General features: G+C 47.3%; 1 long non-coding RNA gene across 2 annotated transcripts; it reads right to left on the bottom strand.

Annotated features, from left to right (window-relative positions):
• Nucleotides 1-344: 344 nt before the first annotated feature.
• LOC138109015 (uncharacterized) lies at nucleotides 345-6,594 on the bottom strand. Of its 2 annotated transcripts, XR_011150201.1 has the most exons (4): nucleotides 6,265-6,594; nucleotides 4,754-4,943; nucleotides 4,412-4,503; nucleotides 345-1,408 (listed from the first exon to the last, which is right to left on the bottom strand). It is a non-coding gene; the product is annotated as an uncharacterized lncRNA (long non-coding RNA). The 2 variants fall into 2 exon arrangements; XR_011150200.1 differs by lacking the exon at nucleotides 345-1,408 and having other exon boundaries at nucleotides 3,597-4,503.
• Nucleotides 6,595-8,452: the final 1,858 nt, after the last annotated feature.

Raw genomic sequence — 8,452 nt, 5'->3', positions numbered from 1 at the left:
GCATTTTTACAGCTAGGCAAAGTAAGGGCATGTAGTAAAGCCAGAAGCAGAATTTGGATGTCCCAGCTTCCCATCCTTAATCCTGACCCTACTCCTCCACCAGCCCCTGTTCATTTCTAGGATGCTGCAGTGATGAGCGCTGCAAAACCCAAAAGCAAGCCTTGCTTTTTTTCCACCACCGCAGCAGGACAGCCCAGCCTCAGGCTGTTATTGGTGGGTGCCAGGGACCCCTTGTAGGACCAAACACCTGCTTGCCAGCAGCCTCAGCCCAACTCACCCCCTTGCCAGGGCTCAGCAGGCCCTCTGTTGTCTTTTCCTAGGTGAGTGGGATGCACCCGCTGCTGGTGAGACCCTGCTGATGGCACCCTACCCACACCTACTGCAAACTAAAGGGAGGCCAGAAAGGCCATGTTCTTGGTAGGGAGTTAACAGGGACTTGAGCTCTTGGCCCAATGGCTGCTCGTCTCTGAAATGCTGGGATGCCATGGGCTGAACCAATGCCAGGACATGTCCCTCCAGTTTTGCACTGCTTTGGTCTGCACACTGGACTTTTACTCAGAGGTTGCTCTGGCTGACCTCTCTGTAGCAGATGCTGTCTTCAAAGAGTGGTGACACAGGCATGGCAAGACAGCTGATAAGGTTTGATGGCTCTTTATTTAGGGGAAATCCTCCTGATGATTGCCCAGGGCAAATAAGACTCAGAGGCTTGAATTCCCAGAGGAGGCATTGATGCACCAGATCAAAGCCTGCTCCCCAGCTGTCACCACAGAGGCATCACCTCCAGCCATAACAGGAGGTTATAAAAACAAGGTCTCTCTCCCTGACACATCCCAGGCTGCTCAAAGAAACCGGCTCCAAAGGGAGGAAGGTGAGAGAGTCCCAGCTGCAAGTGCACTGTGGACTTCGAGTGCCAGGGGCAGGCTCCCAGAAACACTGTGAGATGGGGGTTCCAGCCCCAGGGATGCACCAGAGCCATGAGGAATCTGAGCATGGGTTGTTTGGCTCTGCCTGTTTCTTGCATTAACTCCTGTAGGAAGGGATGCATCTGTTTGCTTTCACTGGTCACTCTCACACAAGGGAGCTTAAATCCAGAGCAATGTGAGACTTGAGTTATTAGAAGTTCTGGAGATAGTTTTTAAACCAATGGGGGCATGGGGTCCTGCTGCTGGCAGGGTGATTTCTCTCAAGTGGAGGCTTTCCAAAAAGCTTTGCCACTGCTGACACCTCATAAGGAGCTTGACTGCAAGTGGGCACAGGCTACATCAGCCTGCTTGTTGTAACAGACACAGGATTGTCTTGCAAGGCACTGTGTGTTCTCATGACAGTGGCTGCCTGTTGGGAATGGGCTGCTGGCACAGATCATGCCAAGCCAGTGTCAGGAACAGCTGGCAGCCTGTGGAAAACTTGCCTAGTGCAGAAAAGGCCAAAGAGTTGTGTTAGTTGACATTGCCTTAATAATTTATATCACATTTTATAGCTGTTGAAGTTACAACTCCTTCAAGGTACTTCAACATGAAAGACAGCAAGGTCCCTGCCTTGAAGACCTTACAGTCTAGTACAGACAGGTAAACATAACAAGTAGAAACATTAAACTTTAGGTAGGGAGTGGGGACAGGTTGAGGGAGTATGTACAGAAATTATCTTTGGCACATCAAAGAGCTGGAAGAAGTCCATAAGAGGAACCTTTAGGCTATTTATGTATTTCAGGTAGCAAGATAAGATCATGAATAATGAGTTCCTGCAACCTCTCTGCAGAACCAGGACTGAAGCAAGGCTTACAGAGACACTTCCCTGCAAACATATGGTCTATGGAAGGGGAACACTGAATCATCCCCAGATTTATTTTACATTGTTGTCTTTTAACCAGTAATGAAAAAAGAAGTAAAAGGCAGCACAAGCACACCAGCATCCTTCCAGGTGTTGGTCCCTGTCTGTGGCTATACGATCACATTGTTTATTAAACCAGCAACATCCTTAGCATCTTTTTCTTTTTTTCTTTCTTTTCACCACAAACTGCTTTGTCTGAACTTCCAAGCTACCTACCTCCCCAAAACACCCTATTTCAAAGCCAAATTTCCCACTCTGTAATCCTGCCCTCCCTCACCATATTCAATCCATGCTGTCTTCACTGAATCATTTCTGAAAGACGGAAGTTACACATCAAAGAGTGGAACAAGTAGACCCAGCTTCAACAGAGTTCACTGTCACCTCATCTCCTGCAGCTGGTCAGTCAGCACAGGGACTGACCCACCAGCACCTGCCAGCACAGCTTCTCTGGATGGGGCAAAGGACTCAGAGCCTTCCCTTACAGCCTTTCAAAATTCCAAAATATTGCAGAAACACACCAGAATTTCCTGGGTGGAACAAAAAGGCAGATAACCCACTCATGCTACACTGTCAGGCAGTGGGAGACTCAGGGCTCCAAGCATCAGAGACAGCTTGGGCACAGACCAGGAGGTGTTTCTAGATTTATTCTCTCTTCTGAGGGCTCTCTTGAGCAGACACAGGACATGAACTCTTTCCATTTCGATGCAAAAATGTATCACCCAAAAACCGACAAACATATGTAGCAGCACTGTCCTACTGCCAAACAGATCCAGCCAAGACATTTGATCAAATCAGAGAGGAAACCTGTGGGTCCAGAGCTGGAGACCCTTTTCACCAGACTGATGCAGGTCTGCCAGCCAAAGCCCCATAGCCATGGTGTGGAGTGCAGGAACAGCAAAAAAGCACCTCCTGCCCACCCTGCAGCTCCCAACTCCTGTGCTGTCTCTCTCTCCATGCCAGCCCCAGCACCACAGCAAAGAGCTGAGTGAAAAAAAGTGGTAACTTTTTTTTTTGAGGTGTTCAAAAAAGAAAGTGTTTTAAAAAGAAGTGTTTAAAAAAAGTGTTAACTAACTGAAAAACGACCTGGTGAAAAGCACTATTTCTCAGACACCTAAATCCAGTTCATCCTGTAACAGCTCCTGTGAGCAACTTGTCATGCTCCATTCTTAGCCCCTGGGCAACTGAGTTAGGACTCTTCTACTTGGTGGCAAATAATTGCAAGAGATTGCCACCGTTTGGGTTTTTTTTCTCTTGCTGTTTGTTTTCTCTTGCCCAGTTTATTGGTCGCCATCTCACCTTGGCTGCCATGAGTCAAGGAGCTTGGTGGCATGATGGTATTTTTGGCTGGAGAAGGCTCTTCCCAGATAACTCTGCCTTCCCACAGCCTGACCTCAGGGCACACGTAGGCAGAGCCGTGCAACCCAACAGAATCCAGCCACGATAAGGCTGGGGTGGTGAAGGGGCAGACAGGGTGTTTGCCTTTGCATGGCTGGGGGCACACAGGGCTAGTGAGAGGCTGCCTCTGCCTTAGCCACCCAATAAACTCTGAGATAACTGTCAAATTTCCTTCTCCCTCCTTTCTCCACTTGTGCTCCCTTCAGTCATCACTGCCAGAGACCTGCTCTCCTGAATCAGCCCAATGGGACCTCCCTGCCCTTGCAACTCTCCTGATACCTCTCCCCACCATGGTACCACCCACGGGTTACACAAGCCGGCATACACCTCCCTTCCCATCCCTTCTGCTCACCTACAGCAAACACCCCCTTGTTTCCCTTCTGTTTTGACAACTTATCCAACTGCTGTGGCAGAGACAGATCTCCAACACCTCCTCCTCAGGCATGTGGATAACAGAGACAGGAGCAGGGACAAGGCACAGCCTCCTCTACCCCTGCAAGCAGCTGCTGCTATGTCCAGAGGGCATACAGATTACCAGACATAAAGTACTCCACAGTATATCTCACAAGGAGTTACAAAAGGCTTTTAAGCTACCAAATGTTCTCTTTCCCACTTATTTGGCAGTGGACACTATAAATCCATGGTACACTGTAGACTGCAGCTCTCTGAGGATGGGGTCATCTGCTTGCCCTGCTGGGCACAGAGCCCAGCACTTTACACACAGCCATCCCCATCCCTTCCAGGCTCCTCTGCTAATTAGAAAAAGAATTAAAAAGCACCATATAAGTGAGAGGAATCACCAGCCTCTTAAAGGCAAAGTAAACAATCAGAGAGAGAGAAAAAGTTTCTAAGTGGGTTGGCCAAGAGAAAAGGATGTTTGTTGTACAAATAAAGTGAGTGAGAGCAAGACTTTCCAGCCTGACTGGTGAAGAGATTTATAAATCAAGACTGGAGCTCCTAGCCATGTATATGAATCAATTAAAGCACTCAATGAATCATTATTTTCAACATAGGCAATCAGAAACAATGGTTTGATGTTCAATTGATTTCTCATTTGTCTTGCTCCCCTGAGTAATGATGAACAACTCACCACTTACATGGTGCATGCCTCAACCCGACTGCTCCTGGAGCAGCTTCTTCTTCAAGGAATCACACTGGGCACCTGCTCCTACCTCCTGACATTTCATACCTCTTGGTCACTACCTGCTGATGCCTTTGGCTCCACTTGTCTCAATCATCTCATCTCTTATGCTCTTCCCACTGTATTCCTCCTTCTTCTCTCTCAAAAAAAAAAAAAAATAAATAGCAAAGCTTTGTTTCCAACATGCGGCAGTAGAGCCAGATTCTTCACTAGGAAGCATCAGGATTCTACTTCTCAAAAGCTCAGAATATCAAAAACTACCAGAAAAGCAGCACAGCTTTGTGAAACAGTCTGAAGAAAGGAGGGAGTCTTCAGGATATTTTCTATTAGATACCATAACCATACGCATTTCCTTCAACCAAAGTGCCTTCACATAAAGTAGACCTCTACCTTGTATTTTGGACACCTCATGGTACATTTCACTAGTTAGACCCAGGTGCATCCCAAAAGGAAGCCCTCGGTTCACATGCTGGGCTATGTTGCAGTGTCAAGCAATTAAGACGTCATCTGGCAGTGAGGAGTCCTGCAGTCACACTGTTAACTTCAGGGTGTGCCATTCACATGGCCCCAGCTGGCCATCCTGAAACAAGACAGCTTGGCTGTGACTGTTGACTATTCCTAGCGGATACAAGGCACCTCTGGGATGGGCCAAGAGGAACACAAGCATAATCCTATTATGACAAATAAACTGATAAAAGACAGGGCAGAAAAAAAAAATTGGGGCACACTGAGCTTTCTCATCCATGAAAACAAAGTGCTTGCATCCAGCTTGCAGAGCTGAGCACTGATTTGGGGGCACTGGGAATAAGTTTGCTGGGGGTCCAAGGCCCCAACCATGCTCACCTGTGTGCCCCTCTGTGGGGAGGGCAGAAAGCAGAGGTGGGAGCTATACTGCCTCCTGTGCCTGGCGGGACTGTGGCCTCGGCTTGGTCATTGCTAAGTATCAGGGATATATGACCTGTGCTTCACCTCTGTCAGCCTACAGTCACCCTGGGAGCATCCCCTCCCCAAAGGATCTGCTCCCTGGCATGAGGCTCTGGGGCTCCCTCCAGCAAGCCAGGCAACCGACCAAGAGATCTTGCTTCTTTGTCTTTCCCCAGCCCTGTGTAGCTCCTCAAAAATCATTTATGGCCATATTTGTGCATAAAGCAGGCCTGAGAGAGCTGTGGGATCATAAACAACTTGTTTCCTCTGTGCTCAGAACATTTCCAAACACTTTGGCTTTTCAGCCACTTCAGTGAAGAACATCTCAACCCCCCTCTTCCATTTATAGCCATAATGCAAAGATTTTAGCTCCTTGCCCACCTCCTCATCTCTAAAGCTTTCAGAGAGCATAGACCACCTTGGGGAACCAGCTGCCAGTGCTGCCCTTCCATCCCCCGTAGGAGTGAAATCTGGAAAGCAGCAACTACCCCGCACCCCTTCTCATGCACACACACTCTGGCTTTTTTAAAGTGGGCTCAACAGAAAAATATCAGAATTTTCAAGATTACCCAACATGCTGCAGGGAAAGCTGTTGAGACACCTCTCCCAATGTGCAAGCCTTGTGTCATTTGCTGCACTTGGGCAGCACCACGCACGCTGTGGTTATGACTCAAATGAGCGAGCACAGCAGCTAAGGAAAGTCCTTTCAAAAGGCTCCAGATTCACCTCCATGGAGCAGGCACGTTCAGAGTTCACCAAGCCTGAATTTGATGTTAGCTGCCTGATGTCATCACAATTGCAGTTCACTTCCTTAAAACCCTGCAAGCCAGAACAGAGCTGGTATTCGCAGAGGCTGTGCAAATCGTGCCCTTGGTGCTCCAGCTCTGGCTTGGGCCATGCCCAGATGCACCCTTCCCCAGCAAAGTAGCTCTCCTGGGAAAGGTAGAGAGGCTTTAACCTGATAGCTTCCATCTTACCTACAAAATCATTAGAGAGCTTCTCAGGTCATGCAGTGCATCCCACAGGCTTCTTTGTTCTAGTGTAGCAGCTCATCCCTTTTACTAACTAAGCAATTCAGCTGCCATGAGATCAATAAATGTTGAAACCAGAAGCTGAACAGAAGAAGGAAACAGCAGGCCAATTTTCACAAGTGTTTCAGGTGTGGTGCTTGATACCATTGCACCAACCTGCTGCTGAGAACCACCACATTCATCCTCATTTGAGATTTTCACAAGGCTTTACCGTGACACAAGACATTATCAGGCCTGGGGAAGGGAAAATTAATGGATGTGAGCTGGGTGGTGCTATTTGATGGTCGACAGTGAGGAAGTCCCTTCTGGGATCATTTTCTTCAGTCCTATCAGTGCTTACCCCAATGATTTCATTATCTAACCCGTGCTTGTTACATGTGGTTAGCCACCAACATACACCTAACAGAGTCAAGGAATGGAAAGCAGCTGCCAACATACTACTTTGGGGATTGTCAGCACTATCCAATTAGCACCAACACGTGTGGATGCCTTGCCCAGGAAGAGGGATGATGGCCAACACTCACAGTTCAAGGAGTGAATATGTGCAGGAGTTGAGCCCTGCTGACTGCTCCTCACTGCCGCCCACTAGCTTCCCACACATGCTTTAGAGCCAGCAGATATGGCATCTGGAAACCCCAGGGATCTCTGGGAATAAATTTCCTCCACTTTCTCCTGAGATCTGAACTCCAGCTGACAGCAATAGCAGCAAGAAACAGCTTTGAGCTGCTTCATTGTCATAGATGCAAATTCCAACTTCATCAAATCCACCCCCCAATCTTTCTTAACCAAAAAAAAAGAGTTGATTTTTAATTTTTGTAAAATGATCTGCCTTGTACAATTTCAAGATGATTTTAAAAAGTCTACCAATTTTCTGCATTGGTTTTGATTTTAGAACTCCATGCATTTAAAATAACTAACACTTTTCATAGCATTTAAAGATTTGTCTTACAAGATGGAGCACAATGTTATTTTTTATATTTGAAATCAGGGAAGACCACTTGATGGCTGCTCAGAAATCAGCAAGTTCCTAGAAATAACAACAAATTCAATGGAAATGGAAAACTGCCACAAATTAATTATTTAGAAGAGACAAAAGCACTTTATTTCAGCTGGAGAAAAACTTGAGTAAATCCTTTAGCTGGGTTTGGCAAGTGAGTTTGAACCGGTATTACAGCAACTCAGCTCCATGGGCTGGACACAGTGTGCAAAGATTACATCATCAGACTTCACGTTGTGATCACTCGAAACAGGCAGTACCACTTGGAGAATCATAAAAGGAGACAAAAACAGTCAATGCTAAGAGAGTTGCTTAAAGCTAAGTCCTTTGTAGACCCTGTGCCATATCATTCCTCCTGGCCTTACAAGCTTTGTTATGAAAGCCACTTCAGGTCAATTCTTTGTATATTGCAGTATCTTCCTGTCTTCCTTCCTTTCTTCCTTCCCTGCGAGAAGGATCTTTGCCGTGTTTGGTCCTGTAACATTGAATCACATGCCTGATTAGGTCACCTGAAAGCTCTTTGCTGGGATGCCATGTTCCTGGCTTCAGGAGCAGAGTTCCACGTGACTTTATCCTTATTCCGCTCAGCAGGCAATGAGATCATCCTTCTGGTGGCCCAGGAATTGTTGCAAGTCCTCTCAGGCTGCAGTGATTCATGGGGAGGCTGCTGGAGGTGGCTTTGGTGGAGCATGGCACCCGTGACTCACCGCAGTGCTGGATAAACACCTGCGCTGGCAGGGCGCTGGCACCGGCTGCAGCAGGGCTGGTCCCCACCAGCAATCGCAGAGTCCTTCATCCCTCCGCCCCACTCCAGCTCCAGAGGGTGCAACTCCTTTGGTTGCCATAGCACGGGACTCTGCAATAACATCAATAAAGGAGAATGACCCGAGATGAGGGCACCTGTTTTATAGTCCCGTTGAGGCACTGCAGCAAACACGTTGTGCTCAACTGAGAGACGTTTCACTTCCATAGCACAGGGACCAGGAGCAATCTGGGAGCAGCACAGCTCCTGTTTGCTCGAAAAAAAAAGTAAAAAGATTGGGGGGAAAAGGAAAAGAAAAAAAAGAGTTCCCTCTTCTAAAATGCACCCTTAAAATAGAGAAAATGGTCACCAGTCAAAAAATGGTCAAGTGAGAA

This window comes from Aphelocoma coerulescens, chromosome 4, assembly GCF_041296385.1.
Source record: "Aphelocoma coerulescens isolate FSJ_1873_10779 chromosome 4, UR_Acoe_1.0, whole genome shotgun sequence".
Classification (NCBI taxonomy): domain Eukaryota; kingdom Metazoa; phylum Chordata; class Aves; order Passeriformes; family Corvidae; genus Aphelocoma; species Aphelocoma coerulescens.
Note: the sequence above shows the minus strand (reverse complement) of the source record. Positions and strands in the feature narration are given on the sequence as shown.